The 25,462-nt window shown below is 39.9% G+C and overlaps 1 protein-coding gene across 1 annotated transcript in view; it reads right to left on the reverse strand.

The window, feature by feature from the left end:
* LOC311224981 (calsyntenin-2-like) overlaps positions 1–25,462 on the reverse strand; it is a gene marked incomplete at both ends in the record, with an annotated part of 513,638 nt that overhangs the window by 401,147 nt on the left and 87,029 nt on the right. The gene's annotated exons all lie outside the window — the stretch shown is intronic.

Consider the following 25,462-nt stretch of genomic DNA (forward strand, 5'->3'; position numbering starts at 1 on the left):
AGAAGGAAACGTACTGGCTTTGTCTGAAACATTTTGACGATTTTCTACCTTTAATCTTCTTTAATCACCTCCTTAAATGTCTTAAACATTTTCTTTGCTTAAAGAAAGTTTTTCTTGACTAGACTTGACAGACATTGTGAGGTATTAGGTGGCCAAATAGATTTTAAAGCCTTGCCAAAATGCAGCTCCAGCACTAAATTGGATAGTGCACCTTTAGGCTACCAGGGTTACTTATCCACACAATAAGGCAAGTGATTCAAAGCACAAGTTATTTTCAGTGTTTTATTAAAAGTATTATTAATAACTGATACCTATAGCAAAATAATCATGATTTATTTGAAAAAGGCATGTCATTCTCTGTCAAATCTGACCCCCCCATTCAGCACCCCCATACAGGCAAAATGGAATGTTCCTATATACATTCAGCACCCTCATACAGCCCAAACGGAATGTTCCTATAGTATAGATCTTCAGCACCCCATATAGACCAAATGGAATGTTCCTATATACATTCAGCACCCTCATACAGCCCAAACGGAATGTTCCTATAGACCAGTGGTCACCAACCTTTTTAAGCCCAAGATCACTTTTTTTATTTTTTGGTGAAGGCAAGATCTACCTATTGAAGCGTTGAGAGAAAAAGACAGCCAAGATTGTACTTTAAACTAAATGACTTTTATTTGCCTGTATTCTAATTACATGCAATGCTTTGGTCCAACATAAAAACGTCAACGTAGAACTATTATGTACTTTCTCAGTCAGTGCTAAGTGCAGTCATCTTATGCAGCATCACTTTTCACATCAAAACAAAAGTAGAACTGTAATGTGTACTTTCTCAGTCAGTGCTAAGTGCAGCATCACTTTTCACATCAAAACAAAAGTAGAACTGTAATGTGTACTTTCTCAGTCAGTGCGTCCACCCCATCATATACGAATACAACCTCTCCTCATTCTTCCTGACATTACTGCATGCCTGATCGCTACTTTACAGCATTATTCAAACGTGATAGGAAGTTTCACATTCTTGTACAAAATAAATATACTGTCTCATAAATATACTCTTACAATATATAAATAAACGTTTCGACCTTACCGGTCTTCCTCAAGCATGAATGAATGAAAACTTTATTTAACAGATTGCAGAATGGGTACAATACAGTACGGCTCAATACATACAATTGTTAAGGGGATGCAGACCTGAGAAAGACGTTTTGTCTTGTTTACATCAGGGTCCCCCATTTACAATTCATCATAACATAATGACATGCATGACATACAGATAGACAGTACTGCTACATCTATACATTTATGACATATCAGATTTGCAAATACAGTACTGTTTGTGATACGAAAAGAGTCCAGAAAAGAGAGTATACATTTGACATATTATTATTGTAAGAAACAAGATTCTTGTGCCGGATCTCCTCTCTGGTAAACAAGAATACCCTTAAGACTCTAACAGGAGCACTCATTCAAGGGTACTACGACTATGCTTGCACCTCATGGTACCAAAGCACCTCAAAGGCCCTAAAACAAGATTACAAACATCACAAAACAAACTGGGCCCCGTTCCATGTACCGGGATAACCGAGTTAGCCGGATAACTTTATCAGGCTAACTGTGTTAGCCTGACTTTCCGATTTCATGTACCTGGATTTCCCAAATCACCATGACAACATATCCAAAAGTTTGAGCCTGCTCGAAAGCAGAGTTCAAGTTCAAGTTAGCCTGAACTATCGCCACGCCCCCGCAAAGAAGTGACAGCCCGTTTCCTGAAACTATTCCCACAGTCTACGATCTGCATTATACCATTCTGAATTACGTTTTTGTGCTCCATTCTTCCAGAGGGGGCTTTTGAAATGTAAAATAGACCCAAAATGCTGATATTAAATTCACTTTGTCCTAAATAATGCACGTTATATATACCGTGGCGACGGTGGCGCTCGCTCGTGCGATGTACACATGATGTGGTTATTTTAATTGTAACTGGGATTAAGATGTCTGATGAGATGCGCTGTTTGACGGATTTGAGAAATTGAATGAGCCGTTGACGTCACATTAATGAATGAGGATAGAGAGATAAACTTCATTCAAAACAACGGATATTCTAAACACGGGTCTCTCGTTCATTAATGTATAAACAATGAATTTATCCCATCTGGCCCAGTGGCCCAGCGGTAGTGCTCATCCCTGCCAGTTCAGCGACCGGGGTTCAAATCCCTGTGTTTCCAATATGATTTTTTTGAATATAATATTAATGATTATACGCCAAAGTAGCCTGGTTTTAAGTTAAAATATTATAAATCTACATGCATTGAGGATGTCATTCTTTATATAGCTCTCAACGTGCACCAAATTGAATTATTCCTATATTGCAAAAAGAAGGAAAAGACTAGGGCCTTGAACCCCGGTCGTCCGTGTGAAAGTCAAAAGAAGAACCCGTTACACCACAGAGAAGATAAGTAAAAGATTGACTATACATCAATCAATGGGTAAGAGAGCGGTATCGTAATTCTGTATAACAGTTAACTAATAATTTTCGCTAGCAAGATCTCATTTGATTATTCAATCCAGCAGGCAAGTTTAAAGAAATATAATCTGATTGATTGAGGTAATGAGGGACTTAGAATTAGCCTATAGATAACGCATTTAACTTGTCGGCGAGGCGATTGAGCCTATTGCAATCTGTCAATAAAGTCTTAAATCAATTAATCAATCAATGCCGTTGAGAATCAGGGTCTCTGCCATCGATACGTGCTGGCTTTCCACCTAAAACGGGAGCGCGCATCTAGCCTGACTTGAGCCTGACTCTCAAGTCTGGCTTGAGTTAACGAGACTGAATCCTCCTTTGTGAAACAGGAAAATCCCGGCTTTGAACATCGGGTTAACTGAAGCTGGATAATGGACATGTTGATCGACTTAGTTGAACCACGTACATGGAACGGGGCCCTGGTCAGACTACTGCTTAACCTCACTCCTAAAACCCACTTTACCCCTGCCCACATTCAAAACCGCTCTTAAAGATAAGATAAATAAAGTTTTCATTCATTCATCCAGTTGTTTTGTTTTTGTGGTTTTGGTTGAATGAATGAATACTTTGTTTAACAGATTGCAGAATGGGTACAATACAGTACGGCTCAATACACACAATTGTTAAGGGGATGCAGACCAGAGAAAGACGTTTGTCTTGTTTACATCAGGGTCCCCCATTTTCAATTCATAGTGACATTTATGACACTCAACATACATGACATTTATCAGGGGTGTAAAAAGTACCCAGAAATTATACTTAAGTGAAAGTATGGGTACCATCTCAAAATCTGACTCAAGTAAAAGTCAAAAGTATCTGGCTAAAAACACACTTGAGTAAAAGTCAAAAAGTCCTACTTTTAAATGTACTTAAGTACTAAAAAGTAAAAGTACATTAAAAAAAAAAAGGGGGGATACACCAGGGGTCTCAAACTCAACCCATCGTGGGCCAAGTTTTCATTTTAACTATACATTGCACCAGGTGAGTTAGTTGAAGAGGTGAGCCAATTAGTGAAATCATCAGCTGGTGTTTAGGCAAGGCTGGAATGAAACCAAGCATACACTCTGCCCACAATGGAATGTGTTCTGCGATAGACAATGCTGAAATGAAAGAACAGAGGACACTTTTTTTGCATTAAAATTATTTAATGCACTTCTCCATTGAAGGTAAACTAACATGGACGGCATTCACATCACAGCATGAATATATCACAATATTAACCACAGTGAAAGAAAAATGACATGTGAACAAGTATGTTGTGTGCCAGGTTAATGTACTCTACTATTTTTGTATCACAAACAGTGCTGTATATGTACAGTTTATTCCCCCTCAAATGTATATACTCTATTATTACTATATGCGAGAGAGCCCCCCCCCCCCCAACAATGCTGTATATTTGTAGACCTCTTCCAATGTACAGTTTATGTCCTTGATGCTGCTCTCCAGGACCGAGATCATGGCGTTCTTCTGCTCCAGGTCCCGCAGCAGCTGTGTTCTCCTTCAGCTCCTCGCACCTCTTGGCAGCCAGATATGGACACATGGAACGTAAACACTATTATTAGTACAATACATATGATAGGAGCTGGAGCACATAAGTACACACACACACACACAATCACATGCACAAGTACACAAACATAAACACAATGACCATCAGTCCATTAGTACATTAAAACCAGACACTGTCCGCAGACTCTTTACATCTTTACTACCGTAGGCTCCATCACCTTGGAACAGATAATACTTGTGCAGGCTCTATCACAACATTATAGAAAGATGTGTTTGTTATTAATCAAGCAGGCTTGGATTACATACATGTAGGTTTAACAATAGAGATCAGACTCAAGACAGTTTTCTGCTCTGTTGTGAGTCCTGTTTGTTTAAACGGAGAAAGATTTTAACCTCACACCTAAGTTTGGTTTATATACTAAAATTGCTAACAGATTAACAGAATGTGAAACAACTTATTAGTATTGGGTTAGAGTTGTTTGATTTCCACTAACGTAATGTTAGATTGCTATCTGAGAAAGTTACGTAACGTTACTCTACTGTATGTGAGCTGGCTGGCTGCGGCATTTGCCATGTATAATCTGTAGGCAAAACGGACTGCATATATAAACGGCTGATGACTCATAACTTCCTATCACGTTTGAATAATGCTGTAAAGTTAAGTAAAAATGCATTTCAATAGTAATGTATATAAATTAAGAGCTTACCGATTGCAATCCACTGCCGACAGAAGAGACGCAATATTTACTTCCTTGTTCATGACGGCACTCTCTCTCTGCCTCTCTCTCATTTTGCCGAGGGCGGAGCTCGTCCAGCACGTTGTCACCAGCTGTATAAGAGCGCCCCCGCTGGTCATTGTTAACATTAACCACACCAAAACGACTTCATAACGGCAGGCAAACAGCTGTTCCAGGACTTTTCACAGCTGTATCTGTAAGTGCAGCATCACTTTTCACATCAAAACAAAAGTAGAACTGTAATGTGTACTTTCTCAGTCAGTGCTAAGTGCAGTCAGTGCTAAGTGCAGTCAGTGCTAAGTGCAGCATCATTTTCACATCAAAACAAAAGTAGAACTGTATGTGTACTTTCTCAGTCAGTGCTAAGTGCAGCATCACTTTTCACATCAAAACAAAAGTAGAACTGTAATGTGGACTCTCAGGGTAAGATACTTTTTTTTTTTTTTTTTTTTTCATGGAAAGATCTACAGGGACAGTCTCAAAGATCGACCAGTCTATCAAGATCGACGGGTTGGTGACCACTGCTATAGACATTCAGCACCCCCATATAGCCCAAATGGAATGTTCATATACTAGACATTCAGCACCCCATACAGCCCAAAAGGAATGTTCCTATAGACCTTCAGCACCCCATATAGACCAAATGGAATGTTCCTATAGACATTCAGCACCCCATATAGACCAAATTGCATGTTCCAATAGACATCCAGCACCCCCATATAGCCCAAATGGAATGTTTGTTACTTTCCTTTTTTTTCCCGCCACTGCGAAAATTTAACTGTGAGGCTCACAACTATGGACCTCCTTCGATCCAATCATCCAATAGTCGACTATTCGGGGTCACCCCTAATTACTGTCATGACCCCTAATTACTGTCATGATCTTGAATTGGACTCACATTGGTCTGGTTTTGGTCTTGACTCGGGTAAACAGTGAGTCAGTCACATACAGGCTGGTATATTTATACTGTATATTGTACTCTTAGCATGCGCCGACCCGCATATGGGACGTTTTTAGGACGATTTGCCCACCGGCACTTCGGCGACCTCTAGTGGCTCGGGTGTGCATATTTTGTAATACAATATATATATCAAATTGAAGGCTTATTTGTTGCCTGTCGATAGCGACAAAATCCGACAAGATCCGTTCAGCGGTTCTCGAGTTACATGCCGGTATTTGAGGCTTGTGCAAAGTACACGGTATTGCGCAAAATACCACTCCTGACTTTTGGCGCAGTAGCTCCGTCAATCTAGATCCGATCTCGAAAATGATTGTGGATCGTTGTAGCCAATGAGTGTGGCTTACCAATGAAACACCACGTGGGGATGTATGAATCTAAAAAACAAACAAAAAACTAATGAGCGAAAACAGGAAGAGAAAAACAGCCGAATAAATTGAAGTCTATGAGAAAACTCAGTTTTTCTTTTGTACACAAAATCACTCCTAATCACTCATTTCTGAATGGATCTTTATGAAATTTGGACATGTACTACATAAGGCTTCAGGCTATGGGTCCGTATGGATTTGTAAGCCATACCACCTTCTGGGAAAATACTACCTCAGGACTACTAACTACTACAGAAAAACTTGAGTAACAAGTTTTTCTACAACTCAAGTTCAGACCTATGTTACTCTATTAAGTTAGCACTAAAAGTGATTTTTTTTCTGGAATCAGAAACTTCAGAATGTCATCTTGGTGCAAGACCCCAGAATAATATGGATGTCGGTAAAGGGTATGATCAAGGATTTCACTGATAGATTTTCCTCCATAATGCGCAAGAATCAATGCACAAAACTGTATGAACTGGAAACGCTTTACTCAACGTTATTTAATTCTTTAAAATACAACAACTCAACTAAACTAGAAAATCAAGTTAACGTACTAAAAACAGAGATCAATGCCATATACAGACAACAATCGGAAATGCAAATACGCAGCACAAGACAACAGCAGTACTCCCAAGGTTCTAAACCTAGTCACCTATTAGCCATGCGATTAAGAATTAATGCAAAATTTGCAGATATAACTACCATTAGAGCACAACAAGTACTTGAAACAGACCCCAAAATAATAAACGATACATTCAAAGAATTCTACTCCGACTTATATAAATCAGAAACGACCTTCGATCAAAACAAAATGGACACATATCTTAATCAAATTATTCTCCCTAAACTTTCAGAGGATGACGCTAAACAGTTAGAAACACCGATCACACTAGAGGAACTCAAGAAGGCCATATCTGAAATGCAAAATGGTAAGGCTCCTGGAAGAGACGGTATCCCATCAGAAATGTACCTTTCTTGTTGGGACATAATTGGACCCTTATTACTAAATATGATCTTATACTCAGTCAAGGAGGGGAGCTTCCATAAAAACGACAATATTGCACTCATTTCAGTCCTTCTCAAAAAAGACAAAGACCCCACCGAGTGCGGTAGTTACAGACCCTTAAGCCTCCTCGGAACCGATGTCAAACTGTACTCTAAGGTATTAGCCATCAGATTACAAAAGCATATGACGTCTTTAGTTCATCCGGACCAAACTGGCTTCATAAGAGGTCGCCTGATCACTGATAACATAAGACGAATACTGCACGTACTAGATGCAGACAAGGACGACACCATACCTAAGGCGATGCTGTCCCTGGATGCTATGAAAGCCTTTGACAGGCTGGAATGGTCGTATCTATGGGCAGTATTAGAAAGGATGGGGTTAGGAAAAGGATTCATTGATATGATTAAAGTATTATACAAAGACCCATCGGCCATGATTACAACAGGTACATTCATCTCCAAAATATTTCCGGTATCACGCTCAGCCAGACAGGGTTGCCCTCTTAGTCCCGGACTATTCGATCTATCATTAGAGCCTTTAGCACAATATATAAGACAATCCCAATCCATAGAACCAATTGTAATCAAGGGCACACATCATAAAATTAGTTTATATGCGGACGACGTAATATTGTTCATGCAAAGCCCCAACACCACATTGCCTCATCTACTCAAGTTGATTGAGAACTTTGGTGATTTATCGGGATTTAAAATAAATTGGCCGAAGTCGGCTTTCCTTCCACTTAACACCCATGCAAAAAAAGATACAACCCTCACAGGTGAGATACCTATGGTAAAACATTTTAGATGCTTGGGTGTGGAAATATTTCCCACCATAAGACAAACGGTGAAGCACAATTACACAAAAATACAGAACAAAATCAAAACTGAATCATTTTAAACTATTCTTATTATTTGCTAGATCCAAATGTGAAACACTGATTATTTATGACTATTTTTAAACTGAATCATTTTATTCTTATTATTTGCTAGATCCAAATGTGAAACACTGTGATTATTTGTTCATGAATTACAGGAGTATTACTGAATAGAGAGCCTATTAGGATGCTAGATCCTAATGTGAAACACTGTGATTTGCCATATCTTGCTATGCTCGCTCATGCCTGTATTTTTTATGTCCGTTCTATTTTATAATTTTTTGACTATTTTTAAACTGAATCATTTTAAACTATTTTTACTATTTGTGTTACTGAAAACTGTAAGCGGAGAGCCTATTGGGATGCTAGATCCTAATGTGAAACACTGTGATTCTACCTGTCTATCTTTTTATGCTCGCTTATGCCTGTATTTTTTGCTGTTGTGAAGCCCTTTGAACTGCAACCTCTGTATGAAAAGTGCTATACAAATAAAGTTATTATTATTATTATTATTATAAAGACGACCTGGACAGGTGGGCAAAACTTAAAAACTCAGTACAGGCAAGGGTATCAATAGTTAAGATGGATGTACTACCTAGAATCAACTTCATCAGTTCAATGCTACCGTTACCCCCTCCAGAGGGTTACTGGAAAAGATTACACTCCTCCACATACAAATTTATTTGGAATAACAAACCACCACGTATAAAAAGATCCACCGCACAGAGAAATAAAGCAGATGGTGGCATGGCAGTTCCAGATTTTTTCCAATATTTTAAGGCGTACACATTAAGACCATTGACAATATGGTTTGATCCCCAAGCATTAGTATCCTGGAGAAAATTGGAAGAAAACATAGTAGCCACACATAGACTGAAGGACATAGCACACACTAAACAACCAATCAAGCACTGTGAGCGGAAATTTGGCCCCATAATTACCCATGCGATCCGGATATGGCGTGAAACACAAAAAAAATATCCTAACCCACAAAAATGGCACAATCACACTCCCTTATTCAATAACAATGCACTCTTAATTGAAAAACGTCCTATAAGATTCCCTATATGGGAAGAGCAAGGCATACACTCATTAGGGGATGTTTTTAACAACCAGGGTTTTTGTAGTTATGGAGAAATATGCACAAAGTTTAATCTCACCGAGTCCACATGGCTTTTTTACATACAGTTACGGCTATGTTTGAAGTCTCACAGTGTTCCATTAGACATACCAGTTGAACACCACAGATACCACAAATTCTTCTATGAAAGAGAGACATCGAGAGGTTTTGTATCAGGTTTTTATTATCAATTACTAACGTCCTCGTATGAAACCCTCCAACTAGACTCTGTCTGGAGGAGGGATATACCAGACCTGGAAAGTGACTTTGATTGGCAAGGAGCATGGGCAAATGTCCGTCTTACATCAAGGAACCCGGACCATCAACAAATCAATCTTAACTATATTCACAGGACATACTTGACTCCTATAAGACTGAACAGAATGGGTCTTAAACAAGACTCAAAATGCTCCCAATGTACAAATGGAAACGAAGGGACATTTATGCACATGTATTGGGACTGCCCACCAGTTAAGGCATTCTGGAAAGATGTGACCCATCAATTATCAAAACTCGTATCTTGGAATATACCAGTACACCCCTCTGTATTACTATTGAATGATGTTTTTGAGTTTGCAGTAAATCCACAGCTAAAGAGATTGGTTTTATCGGGTATCACAGTAGCTAAAAAACTGATCGCATCACGCTGGTTTCAACCGGAAAAAATGTGCCGGAAGGTTTGGTTTCTTACATATCTCTTACATATATGTCATCTTTCAAAAGAGACCAGGCTCATGCATAAGTATATGTATGTAGTGCTATAAGTATAAAGTATAGTATTTTGGTTTGCAAAAAAAGTCATCAAGTTCAAGTAAAAAAATTGCCACTTTTCTACCCGCTTGATACGAGGTTAACAGAGAGTTACTTGCATACATACGGGTATATTTATACTGTACATAAAGAGTGAGTTACTCACATACATACTGGTATATGTATACTGTATACACAGTGAGTTACTCACCAACAGACAGGTATATTTATACTGTACATAAAGAATGAATTACCCACATGCATCATCATCATCAGGTGGCATTTTCGATCCAGAGGTTGCCTATCACTCTCCAACCCATTCTGTCTCCACTTCTTCTCTCCAACTCTGTGACTCCGCCTCTCACTCCGCTCCAATCACAGACGTCATCTACCCAGCCTCTTCTTGGTTTTCCACTTCCTCTCTTTCCATCCACCTTCCCCATCACCACCTTCTTGAACATCTCCCCACTGGATCCTCTCAGCACGTGCCCGCACAACTCCATCTTTCTCTTTTTCATCCTTTCCAGCAGCTGTCCTCCTTGCATACCCGCTCTTCTCAGTACCTCCTCATTCTTGATCTTATCCTTCCATGTTATCTTCAGCATCTTCCTCAGCGTCCACATTTCACATGCCTTTGTGACAACACGACTGGACTACTGTAATGCGCTCTACGTTGGCATTGGCCAGGCCTCGCTGTCGTGTCTTCAGCTGCTTGGCTGTTGACAGGGACACGCAAATGGGAGCACATCACTCCTGTCCTCGCCTCCCTTCATTGGCTGTCTGTGTAAGGGTTCGGTGTGAGGGTAGGTGAGGAGACCCCAAATGCTGAACACGATCAGAGAGAGTAGAGGCAGAGACGACGTAATGAAAGTGAACGGGCTTTTACTATGACAGTTGCAACAAGGATACACGTCAAAACGGTTACAAACAAAAACCCGAAAACAAAACTCAGCAGTGCTGGAAAAATGTGGACTAACAATAAGGAACGGACTCACTGGGAAATACAGGTGACAAAGGTGAGTATGTGACCGAACACAAGGTTAGACAAAACAAAACAATGACAATGGCGCGACAGGGAAGTGAGAAACGGGGCAGGAATAAATACTGCCCGTGATTACTAATGAGCGCCAGCTGGATTAAGGCCAGGCATGGCCAAGACTGGTGAACACAAAGTATTAGTAAAAAGAAATCTCACACTAAAAATAAAGGCATGTGTAAAGGGATAACTTACTGGAAACATATGTAAAGAAATTAACCCTTAAAGGAAACATATGTAAAGATATCAACACCTACTGAAAACATATGAAAAGGGGGAACCCTTAAAGGAAACATATGTAAAGGTATTAACACTTACTGAAAACATATGTAAAGAAATTAACCTTTAAAGGAAACATATGTAAAGATATCCTTTTAAACACAAGCTAGCCCGGGGAATCACAACATGAACAGAGGCAACAAAGCATTAAAGGTATTAATCATAACATTAATAGAATCCAGCAAACCTAGACCTAAAGGCCTGAGAAGGTTCAGTATCTGGAGTTGCTGCGTTTGGCCACCAGAGGGCGGCAGAAAACCACTGTTCATATTGTTCAGGAAGGGTCCCTGGCTGGGACCATGACAGTCTGTGCAGTTTAGGATCAATTTTAAGATCCTGTTATTTGCATATAAAGCAAAACATGGTCTGGCCCCACCATAGCTCACCGAGATCCTGCACCCCTACACCCCATTACAGTCTCTGTGGTCTGCTGACCAGTCCCTCCTTGTTGTCCCCAAATCCACGCTAAAGAACAGGGGGGGCTGTGCGTTTGCGGGTGCAGCCCCCAAACTCTGGAACGAGTTGCACCCCCACATTAGGCTGGCCCCAACACTCCTAATGTTTAAGTCCCATCTTAAAACACATTTGTTCTCCCTAGCATTTCATTTTAATTAATTAGCATTTAATTTTTTACTATATGATGGATTGATTGTGAAGCACTTTGGTCAACCTTGTTGTTTTTAAATGTGCTATATAAAGAAAGTTGGATTGGATTGGATACATTTCCAAAATCCTGGGCACTCATTTATCAATGGCCCGTAGGCACAGATATGTGCGTAAACCGTGCGTACGATCATTTCTAAGCAAAGTGTGGGACTTATCAATTTGAACGCGTGCTTGAGATTGTGCGTATATCTACGCACAGCTCAGACCGTGCGTACATGGCGCCCAGCGGTAGAATAATAAGACTACACCATGAGACGGACTTTCATGCATTAGTTTCAACACTGACGTGTTCTGTATGACCCGTAATTCATTATAGGTCATTGTAAAATAGCGACATTAGTGTAATTATTGTCAAATCCTATAAATAGCATTTGGAATAGGTATTTCCGAATGAATTCAGCCTGGTTCATAGCGTTATTATAGGAATACTTCTCGCTGTGTGCGCTTTAGATGTTTACAGAGATATAGGGCAGTCTATTTGCCGAGAGAGAACATACCGCTACCCGAGACACATTCTCCTTGATTTGTACCACAATTTAGGACCCAAATTGGAGCGTGGAACAAAACGCAGTGTTGGATGTCGTAATTTCCCCAACCCCCAACTACATACAATATCCATAATAACAGCAGGCCGAGGCCAAGAGAGGATTTTACACCAGGTTACCCAACATCATCGCAGCAATAGACTGTACCCGTGTAGCTTTCAAAGCTCCATCAATTAACAAATCTAGTTATGTGAACGGGATTCCACTCGGTCAATGTACAGATAATCTGCGATGTGCCTTTTGGCTGATAATGTCGTTGCCGGTGGGCGGAGTCTCATTCAGGCCTAATTGTATTTAATTCAATTATAATGTTATTAGTAGGGTATCCACTGAAGCCATAATGACTCTGACCAAAACCACGGGCTCAGGCGTGCACAATAGGCATTGTAGAGCGCAGAGTTGGCCTGCTGAAAGCAGCAATTCAGTCAAGAGGATCAGACAGCAGATTTACCCTTTACCCCAAGTCTACCCTTGCAAGGTCTTAATCTAACTTGAAAAAACCTCAATGAAAAAAGGCATTTTATTTGCAGTATATATATGGTATATGGAAAACGCAAGCGAAAAATAGTGGCTATGAGTTTGTATTCTCCATTGGGTTGCACATACAGTGTGCTTCAGCGACTCGTTCATTTCAGTCATTACAGTGCTTAATGTCGGGTCAGCTTGTCATTTATTTCTGTCAATGTGCTGGTTCTGTAGCAGGACTGGGTCAGTCAACATCCTTGGCACCGAAGATACACGCTCCCTCCTCCTCAGCTAGACCTCCGTGATCAATCTCGCTCTGTGAAGTTTCTCATAGTTCGCTCGGCTTAGTCCATGGGGGACCCTGATGGAAACAAGACAAACGTCTTTCTCAGGTCTGCATCCCCTTAATAATTGTATGTATTGAGCCGTACTGTATTGTACCCATTCTGCAATCTGTTAAATACATTTTAAAATTTTCATTCATTCATTCATTCCATTATTTCACATCCCATGGGGGTGTTTCATTACCATATATGGATAATCATGCACGAGCATAGACGGTAAGAACAATGGTATTTATCAACACAGAGTGTGCGTACGACCTGTGCACGCACGGTTGATAAGTCCCAATATTTCTGTACGTAGAGACATTCTAAATTTTGAGCGTAGGAACGAAAATAGAACACTTTCTACACATTATTGATAAATGAGGGCCCTGGTCTTCATTTTCCTACTTATGTTTCGTCTCAATAATTCTTTATGGTTCCAGAACGCGCTCTTTGCCATTCCGGTTCTTCTCTTGATGTCCATGTTAGCTCTTCCACCTTCACTGATCCAGCTTCCAAGATACATGTACTCTTTCACTTGTTAAAGTTTTTCTCCATCCACCTGTATTTTACAAACAGTCCCTGGTGTTTTTTCAATGATCATTACATTTGTTTTCTTTGTGTTTAGCGACATTCCATAGTTTTTACATTTAGCATTCAGCTTTTTCATCATGACGAGATCTTCTTGACAGTTACAGACTATAGTGGTGTCATCAGCATATCTTATGTTGGTGATGTTCTCTTCGCCAAGTTTTACTTCTTTCCCTCCTCTCAGACCTTTTTTCATCAGTGATTCACTGTACACATTAAAGAGTACAGGGGACAAGATGCATCCTTGTCTTACACCCTTCTCCACCGAGATGTCTCTTGATTTCTCCTTTCCAATTCTGACATTAGCCTTCTGCCTCCAGTATAAATTGGCAATTATTCTTCGGTCAGAAGCTGGTATTTCAAATTATTCCATTGTTCTCATCAATGTTGTATGTTCAACTCTGTTGAAGGCCTTTGTGAAATCGATGAAGCAAATATACAGCTTCTTCGGCTGGTCTATCGATTTTTCGCCAATGATTCTACACATACATGTTAGTATATTTATACTGCACATAAAGATTGAGTTACTCACATACATACTGGTATATTTATACTGTACATAAAGAGTGAGTTAGTCACATATATACTGGTATATTTATACTGTATTTAAACAGTGAGTCAGCAGCAAACTACCCTTCAGGCCAGATAATTCATTTACATACTTTACAAAAGGTCTCATTGTATATTTGACTCTGAATATTATATTTAAATTTGGACCCAAACACACACAGAGCAGGTGTTGTAGGTTCTCTAACAAGAGATACATTTAGCAACAATTGTAGCTATTCATAAAGTCAAAAGGTAGTGGGAAAATGTTGCTACACACAGGTATAATTATGACTATTATGAGCATAATTACATATCGCCATGGACTCGTCTAGCCACAAGTGCAACCAAAGATATAGACATTTCCTTCTTTTAAATACAGTGCGGTAGAAAACATAAAAGCTTGAGCTTAAAAGCTGTGCAAATGTTGTATATTTGAATAATTTCTTGACTTGACACATGTGTCTCAGTGGGTGGGGATATAGAAGTAGGTCGCTAACTGGAGCTGAGGGAGCTTCTGAGGAACGTCTGAATGCAGAATCAGACAGGGATATTCGCATGGTTTTCAATAATTTGGACCCACGTAGACTCACTCTGCATACAAATCACATGCAATGGGGAGGCATGATGGCCTATTGGTAAAGAAGCCCTGCCAGTAACCGAAAAGGTTGCTGGTTCAATCACCAGCCTGACAGGAGGGTGTATTCCAGCTGTGAGCTGGTGGCTGAAGGGCTGCTGGTATTACATCTATGGTGCCCAGCATCCTGCCTAAGTTCCCTTGAGCAAGGCACTGAACCTCAACAACTCCCCCAGGAGCACTGTACTGCAGGCGGCCCTGCACTCTGACCTATCTGATTAAATGCATACTGTGTATGTATGTAACTAGGAGGGATATGCAAAAAGACACATGTAAAGTTAAAATCATCTCTGTGCTTGGTGACAGATTACTCTAATGATTTCATGACAAAGAAATTGATGAAAATACATTTGACTAAAGGGAGACTAAAACCTCTATAGACCTCAAGACTAAATCTAACAATAGTCAAATGACTAAAATGTGACTAAAACGAATATGCATTTTAGTCCAAAGACTAAAAACTAAATGAAAATCAGCTTTCCAAAATAAACGCTGCATTCCATGTGATCCGTATTTGCGTGGAGTCTACGCGGTCCTTATTGCTGACAGACGGAAAATCTTCCAAATAGCACCTTTTAGCGCGCTCGCATAGGGGGCTAAGTCACGCGTGTCCTCCCTTGGCTGCCGTAAGAGACTACTGTATATATAACGGCTAATGAGCTCAGGTAAGAGCTAGAGTCTCCTGTGGGCCCTGCTGCTGTGACGTCCAGCTCCACCATTTGTGTTCCTGCTAAATAATTTAGTCCTATTTATGAGGTTGCTGCCAGTGTTCGAATTATGAGGGGGCCAATGGGGGCTCAGCCCCCATAGCTATAGTCTGAGCCCCCATAGTCGAGACCCCCTGTGGGGGTCTCTCAAAAAAATTATATAATATTTTTTTTAATTTTTTTTTGTACGAATTATTATTTATGTTACCTAAATAAATTGTTAATAGATCATATTTTTATTTTCAGTTTTTAAAAGAACAGAGTAATTAATGTTGTGGAATAGGCTACATTTCACCTCCAAGCCGCTATGCGTCGCCCATGAGCGTCGCCCATGAGTTTAACGCTACTCCAACCTAGTGAAGAAGAAGCAGACAATTTGTCCCTCGGAAATAGAGTAAATGTATGTATGTAACACAACAACTATACATATATAAATAAACAATAAACCTCAAATGTGCAGACAGACGGAACCGAAGAGAGAACGAGTGAAGAGGAAAAACTCAGCTGCAGGGAGCGGGCGTGATGGGTCTTCTGGATTCTGGACTGACATGAGACACTTTAGAGCTGTAGGAGGAAAAACTGAGGAAGTTGTTGTTACTGTTGTTTACTTGATGTAATGTTGCTGCTTATTTGGTAACATGCTGCTGGTATTTTGATCATTGTATAGTTTTTGCATTTTGACAGATTTGTGGGAGAAAGTGTTAAGAAAAAAGTAATAATTGCCACTTGAGATGATGCAATCTATAGCTTGATGTAATGGCTTCTGATAATGCAGAGCTCTAATTGCAGATGTTGTTATTACTCTCGTGGTCTGAGATAGAAAAGGCATCAACCCCTGGCTGCCTGTGTGACACTTTAAGTCAGTGGTCACCAACCCGTCGATCTTGATCGACTGGTCGATCTTTGAGACTGTCCCTGTAGATCTTTCCATGAAAAAAAAAAAAAAATTAATCTTACCCTGAGAGTCCACATTAAAGGTTCTACTTTTGTTTTGATGTGAAAAGTGATGCTGCACTTAGCACTGACTGAGAAAGTACACATGCAGTTCTACTTTTGTTTTGATGTGAAAATTATGCTGCACTTAGCACTGACTGCACTTAGCACTGACTGCACTTAGCACTGACTGAGAAAGTACACATTACAGTTCTACTTTTGTTTTGATGTGAAAAGTGATGCTGCACTTAGCACTGACTGAGAAAGTACACATTACAGTTCTACTTTATAAAATGCTAATTGTAAATATGTTTGTCAATGTTAATAATATGAGAAAGTCCACATTACAGTTCTACTTTTGTTCTGATGTGAAAAGTGATGCTGCACTTAGCACTGACTGCACTTAGCACTGACTGAGAAAGTACACATTACAGTTCTACTTTATAAAATGCTAATTGTAAATATGTTTGTCAATGTTAATAATATGAGAAAGTCCACATTACAGTTCTACTTTTGTTTTGATGTGAAAAGTGATGCTGCATAAGATGACTGCACTTAGCACTGACTGAGAAAGTCCACATTACAGTTCTACTTTTGTTTTGATGTGAAAAGTGATGCTGCATAAGATGACTGCACTTAGCACTGACTGAGAAAGTACATAATAGTTCTACTTTGACGTTTTAATGTTGGACCAAAGCATTGCATGTAATTAGAATACAGGCAAATAAAAGTAATTTAGTTTAAAGTACAATCTTGGCTGTCTTTTTCTCTCAACGCTTCAATAGGTAGATCTTGCCTTCACCAAAAAAAAAGTGATCTTGGGCTTAAAAAGGTTGGTGACCACTGCTTTAAGTCATCATGATGTGGCGGCTGTAGCTCAGGAGGTAGAGCTATAGTCGTCACTACTCACTTTGGATAAAAGAGGTCAGTGGCTCGAATCCCGGCTCTTCCGGTCTGCATGTCGGCGACGTGCTGCAGTAGTTACTTTTCTTCTCGTTGTTCTAAGAAGATGCTGCTACTTCTAATTTATTTTTCATTCAGTTCTCTTGATTACCTGTGCACATTTGTTTATAACATTATTTATTTTGATTTATACAAGTATTTATTTTATGTTCATTTTATTATCAGATGATAATGTTACTTACTGATTCCTGATAAATGCTGCTGTTGTGCCATACAACTATTTATTTTCCATTCGATTATTTTGTTAGTTTTTGATTTATAAGTGCAGAGACAAATACATGTTAATTCAAATTCATAAATTTGGTCTCATTTTTCAAATTAAATTGTTGTATTTTATAAGGTGCAAAATGCAAATAAGTAAATATGGCATTATATATCAGAGGTGAGTAAGAAAATGAACAAATATTGATTGTTAAGAATGAGACTGAATAATGACATCACACAATAGTCTAATGATTAGACTGTTGTGTGATGTCATTATTACTTAGTATTAGACTAATCCTAATGAGATATTCCTCTAAATATGACTTCGAAAACAGCCACAATTTCAGGAAAAAAATTGTAAAAAAAAGAAAAAAAATTCAGGTGGCCCCCATAGCTCTCAGATGATAATTCGAACCCTGGTTGCTGCTACCGCTAGCTCTCAGTGGGGCTGCGTGGGCACTCACATGCCTCACACACACACACACACACACACACACACACACACACACACACACACACACACACACACACACACACACACACACACACACACACACACACACACACACACACACACACACACACACACACACACACACACACACACACACACACCAGCGTTTCCGTTAGCCGGTAATTACCGGTATTTGACTGGCAAAATCTGTTGAAGTCCGACATATTTAATCTCTCCGGTCATAGTGTCCGGTGAAAATAGTTCCCTCTGGGCACAGTTTGATTATTTGAATTGTATTTGGATGGGCTGGAGTTGGGTGGCCTATGCGATGAACGAAACAATCATTGAGTTTGTTGTCGTTGCTTCGCTCAGCGAGAGCTTGCTGCTGGATTTGCGGAAGGCATGCAGCTGCAGACCCACAGAACCCACCAGCTTTGCTGGCACAGTGCGGTCCCCAGACCTGGAAAGCTGCTCTGCGGGTCTGCAGCTGGATGCTTCTTGCAAACTAACTGCGGCCGGCTCGCGCTGATAACAGCTTTCATTGTTGGACCGGCTGCTTGGTGGAGCAACGATGAAACGAATGTAATGAATCGTTCGTCGCATGGGCTATTTAATTTTGGCCTGTTTTGGTACGGTTCGGGTGGTCAAGTTGTGCTTGGAGGGAGTTGTTTTCACCGGACATTATGACCAGCACCAAGTCGTTGGGAAGTGGAGATATACATCACGCAAACCCACGATAATGTTGCCGCCTCTCTCTGCAAAATTTCTCAGTTCTTCGCTTGATATAATTAATACAAATGTCCAATATAACGGAATTCGTTAGCTCATAAAAATGTGATTATAACAGACTGCTGTTTAGTGTCGGACCGACTGCCCACATACGCGGTCTATTTTATTTCAAGTCAGCAGCAGCACGGAGTATCGAGGGACTTATTTTATTTGGAATATATTAATGACTATACGCAAAAGTAGCCTCGTTTTAAGTAATAATATTATAAATCTACATGCCTTGAGGATGACATTCTTTATATAGCCTATATCAATTGTTTTAAAGCTCAATAAACTATGACCGGAATTAATCTCATTTGTCCGGTAGATTGAAATCTTGCAGGTCACGGAGACCGGCAACAATTTTTTCTAACGGAAACCCTGACACACACACACATATTATTGTAAACACACACCCAATGAGAGACATTTGCATACAAAACAAAACACACACAAAATTAAATGTGCACTCATGCAACATACAGTACACATGCAACACACACAGTACACATGGGGCACATATACGCACAACGAACAATCCTCATTATACGCACACGCCATCATTAAAAACTGAGTACATCTTGCATACACACCATGCCTTCACACACACACACACACACACACACACACACACACACACACACACACACACACACACACACACACACACACACACACACACACACACACACACACACACACACACACACACACACACACACACACACACACACACACACACACACATCACATGTTCACACATTGGCTCTTTAAGGATGTGATCAGATCACACTCTGTGTGTATATGTGCCTCAGGTTATAAATCAGACTGGGAGGTAGATTGTAAATTAAGGGTGTTTTCACACCTGTAGTTCGTTTGCTTTGTTCCGATTCAGGGACACAGGGACTATTATGACAATGTTGCACTTGTCCTTTAGTTCGTTTGTGTTCACACGGTTGTGTTAATAGTGGACCAAAACAAATGCATGCAAGAGCAAGCTGTCACTCATTGGTCAGATTTTGGGGTGTGTGTGTCGTCGTCGTCGTCCCCCCCCCTAACCCTGACTCGAGCCTGACTTTACTGTTGACCGCGGGAGAGAGAGAGAGAGAGAGAGAGAGAGAGAGAGAGAGAGAGAGAGAGAGAGAGAGAGAGAGAGAGAGAGAGAGAGAGAGAGAGAGAGAGAGAGAGAGAGAGATGTCCAGGGATCCCCAACACTTTGCTGATCTTTCTGAGGGCTGCATACCCCAAACCTAATTTGTGCGCTAAGAGGACCATGCGCACGTTCACATTAAACGCCACATCGTTCCTGGTTGAGTCGTGGATACGTGTGGAATTGGATGTATAGACACTTTTGCGGTACTGATCTGTTTCGCACAGACTGCACTCAATTATCAAACTGCTACAGAACCCCCGATTCTGCGGATCAATGATAATTTGAAGCCCTGTCCCCGCGCAATTAGGACATATCAACACGCCGATCAGTTCATTCAAGCGGGCTACATGAACTATAAGCCACTGCTGTGTGACGAGGCTTGGTGTTTCCCCGCTGTCTAAACACTCCTGCTTTCCAATTGACAGCTTACGCATCGATGCGCTTTGTGAAGGCATTTCATCTTCTACTCCAGTAGAAGTTTCTTTTTGTTTACACCCTCTTGCTACCAACAATTGTTGTTGTCTTTTATGGGAACTCTTTACGCTGAGTTTCCTCACTCGCTGTTTCGGCATTTTGACAGATCAGGTCTCCCGCGGAATGAATCTCCTGCGGCTGACAACAGGATGTCAGAGCATGTGATGCACCTGGAACCAATCACGCTATCAGAAATCTGCACCAGCCCAATGAGATCTCGGTGCTTGTGACAAGCTCTCAGCGCGAGACAGCTGTACCTCATAATGCCGGTGATCTGAATTCGGAATGCTGCAAAATCAACAGGCGCAGCATGACAAAGTGTAGTAAAATAAACATCTAAATGTGTATTTTGAACGTTTCCTTTCCAATAGTCTGAAAAAAGACATGTTATGGAAGCAAAATAGCACAATCTCAAAATTGACCAAAAAAAAAAACGTCTTTTTCACCTGCCGTGTCTCGCCTTAAGTCGATTGCATTCTCACAGCGTACGAGTCACGTCGGGTTCGTTTGGAAGTGCGCCGAGATCACCCTCTCTAGGTGGTCTCGGCCCGTTTGTTTTGTTCCGCAACAGAATGTGATTGCTGTGTTCATATATGCCCAACTGAACCGAAATAGGGGGGAAACGCTCCAGGTTTCGGATCAACAGCTCCAAACGAGCCAGGTGTGAAAACGCCCTAAGAAATGTTGTTACAAAATGTAATAAAAAGAAGAAGAAATTGTATTATGAAAATAGGTTTAATTATATAAAAAATGACAGTAAATTATTATGGAATACTCTAAATGAAATAATGGGCAGGAATAAGAAACCTACCCCATCCTTTCTAGAAACAGAAGGAAAATTCCTCACCAAACCAGTTGAGATTGCTAATCATATTAACAATTATTTTATTGGAAAAGTAGATAATTTAAGGAATAATATGCAAACAATAGATAATGAAAAATATTATTTATTAATAAAGAATAAAATAATGAAAGAGAAAAATTTTAAATTTAATTTTGATAGTGTGACTATAAGTAATGTAGAACATATGTTAAGTACCACTAAAAACAAACCACCAGGTGTTGACGGTCTTGACGGGAAACTTCTGAAATTGGTCCCTGATTTAATTGCCCCTGCTATCTGTCATATTATAAATCAATCCTTTAGTGAATGTTTGTATCCGCAACAGTGGAAAACTGCCAAAGTAATACCACTGCCAAAAAATGAATTGAAATTGCCATTCTCAGGATCTAATAGTCGTCCCATAAGTTTACTGCCAGTTTTAAGGAAACGGATGGAAAGAATAGTAAGTGAACAGATTAAATGCTACTTTTCTTTTAACACATTGACCACTGATTTTCAACATGCATATCGTGAAGGACATTCAACAGCGACTGCTTTAACCCAAATGACGGATGATTGGCTGAAAGAGATAGATAAAAAGAAAATGGTTGGAGCTGTCTTGCTTGATTTTACTGCAGCATTCGACATCATAGATCACAAATTCTTACTTAAAAAACTTGAATGTTACGGTTTCTCTTCATCTGCACTATCTTGGATGCAAACTTATTTAGCAAACCGGAAATAAATAGTTTTTTTTTAATGGGAGTTACTCAGAAGTTAAAATGGTAAGGTGTGGAGTACCCCAAGGAAGTTGCCTTGGGCCTTTGCTCTACACCATATTTACAAATGACATGCCTCTTGTCCTAAATAAGTCATATATTTCTATGTATGCGGATGATTCAACGATTTACACATCAGCCTCAACAGCCAATGAATTAAATACGGTCCTAAAGGCAGAGTTGCAATCAGTGATAGAATGGATAAAGAATAACAAACTAGTTCTAAACATATCAAAGACAAGTAGCATCATTTTCGGTTCAAACCATACTCTAAGAACGAACCCAGTCTTGAAACTTTTGATAAGTGATGTGGTAATTAATCAAGTCCAGGAGACTAAACTCCTAGGGGTAACATTAGACAGTAAATTGTCATGGTCACACCATATAAACAATATAGTAGTGAAAATGGGAAGAGGGATTTCTGTTGTTAAAAGATGTGCTCATTTGTTACCACTAAATTCTATCAAACAGGTAATTCAAGCTCTGGTTTTGTCAAATCTTGACTATTGTCCTGCAGTATGGTCGAATGTAACGACGAATAAACTGAAAAAATTACAAATGGTACAAAACAAAGCAGCACGTATAGCGCTTCGCTGTGAGTACAGAACTAATGTTGCAGCGATGCACAGTTGTTTAACTTGGTTACTTGTCAAACATAAATTACTCTGCTCACTCCTTGTATTCACTAGGAATATTCTTGTTACAAAGATCCCCTCAATTTTATATAACAATTTATCTATAAGTCTTGACAGACACAACCATTCCACCAGACATGCTTCTGCACAGTGGCGGCCGCCACTGGGGGGCGCTAGGGCGCCGCCCCCCCTTCAGGCCCTGCCTGGTTATATGAGAGTAGAACAAGAAAAGGTATCTTTTAGTTTTTTGTTTTATAGCCCTATAAATAATATAAACATGTTTAAAATGAATAATATTTACTCATTTTAAGTATGTTTGTATTTCCAATGCACAATATAACGTTATTATCGCAATTAAAAAACACTCGTTTTCCAGAGCAGGAAGTGACATCAAGTTTTTTTTATTTTTTTTTATTTTTTCTTATTTCTCGGCCCGGGCTATACGCGATAGCGCTCTGAGTGCGCGTCACAGTTTGATCGCTGTATCCGTCACAGCCAATCAGTGCATAACGCGTTGTGCGTTGAAATATGACTATTATGTTGGAATCCGGGCGCGATTTGAAGCGGTCTAGCCAGTAGCGTCAAGAATATCTGTAGCCGCATTTCGCGGAGACGCTCTCTGATTGGCCGACGCCAGTATTTTTTTCCGTGGCAGAATTTCACAGAGACGATCTCTGATTGGCCGAATCCAATTTCTAATGTTCCAATTCTAGCTTCTAGCTTCCTAGGTTGGTTCCTAGGTTGGTCTAGGTTGTTTGTCTTAGAGCGTGCCGTGACTGCAAGTTCTTTAGACTGTTAAGCTTAGGCACTCTTTCAAAGTTGGTTAAGGTTAGAGTTTGTCTTAGAGCATGGCGATAGAACGCCAGGTAGTTTGCAGTCTGTTCGAGCGGAAATGGACAAAGGAATGTACTTGTTGAGTGTTGTGCTAACGAGCTAACACTTGGCTAACAAGCTATATGGCGGATTATACACGTTTATCAAGCTCTCCTGCCCTGGACGTTTCAACTAAACAGTGAGTCTCTCTCTCTCTCTCTCTCTCTCTCTCTCTCTCTCTCTCTCTCTCTCTCTCTCTCTCTCTCTCTCTCTCTCTCTCTCTCTCTGTGCTTAACGTTAACGTTTGTAAATAGTTTTTTTTAGGAGCAGTACTGTTAGGCTACTGCTGGCCATTCATGAAGCGAGACATTGCTGATTGTTTATTTATTTTATAACACAAGACTATGACTACCAACTGCCTAGCCAGCCGTGTATCAATCTTGGATGCAATAATAACGTTACTTACCACACTGACTATGTCGATGGCTCATTGATTTAACTACTGCAGCTCTCTCGGATTGAAAATACGTGGATTATGGCTTGTTCAATATCGTCTATGTTTGAATGAATGAATGAATGAGAACTTTATTAACAGATTGCAGAATGGGTACAATACAGTACGGCTCAATACACACAATTGTTAAGGGGATGCAGACCAGAGAAAGACGTTTGTCTTGTTTACATCAGGGTCCCAGATTTTCGATTCATATAGATAGTTTAATAGCTAGCCTTGGCTCGTTTAACAATATGCAAAATATGTGTACAGCCCTGTACTCATACTGAAGTTATTCTTGGTATATAATAGGTCTGATTGTGTAACGAATCGATTCCACGTTGCGCTGTGTGTGAGAGAGAGAAGGAGAGAGGGAGAGATCTGCCTGTGTTTGGAGACGGGCGAGTTTTGTTTCTAACTTTTCTATTTATATTGTGTTTCAAGTTGTGAATTAGAGTCTAGACTATACTTTATTTGACTGGTTGTGTGTTGTTGTAGTAACAGCTGAGCGACTCGTTCATAAGAGCCGATTCATTGCCGTGAGCGTGAGTCGAATCGCTCACGTCTTGCCATGAGTCTTGCGTGGTACAGTACTGTACTGTACATGTTTGCAAAATATTTGGTATAGCGCCCCTAGTGGCGAAGTACCCACCGGCCGCCACTGCTTCTGCACGATGTTTTACACTTCCAAAAGTGAGGTTGAATGCAATGAAGCGAACTGTCATGTTCCGTGGTATGCAGGAATGGAACTCTCTTCCCAGACATGTTAAGCAGGAGAATAGTAAATGTCGTTTCAAAATCGTGGTAAAACAACATTTTCAACCAAAGAAATTGACATTCCCTAATAGATAGTGTGTACGTAAATGAAAATGTATGTGTCTGATAAAGAGATAGGTATATATGGATGAAAAGGCATGTGTCTGATAGGGATATATTATTAAAATATTGTATAATTGGCTGATATGAACATAGATAATGTATGTAAAAGCTAAATAGTATATTATGCTGTATTGTATTATGAATTAAATATGAGTAGGTATTATTGTATTGTATTATGAATTCATAAGGCGTATATATTGTTGTATTGTATTATGAATTTGATTAGGGTTTTTATTGTTGTTTTAATTGTCTGTATGACATGTAAATGTTGTGAGTGTATAATTCTGTAACGTTAGGTTATGTAGATAACCAAGTTCTGTTAGTTATGGTGCGCTCAGCACCAGTTGCATATATCTCGCTTCAGCATATATACACTGAATAATTTCACAAATGTACCTTTAAATGCCAGCATTCATCTGGCCACACCCCCAT

Source organism: Notolepis coatsorum (genome assembly GCF_963971535.1).
Source record: "Notolepis coatsorum genome assembly, chromosome: 1".
Lineage (NCBI taxonomy): Eukaryota > Metazoa > Chordata > Actinopteri > Aulopiformes > Paralepididae > Notolepis > Notolepis coatsorum.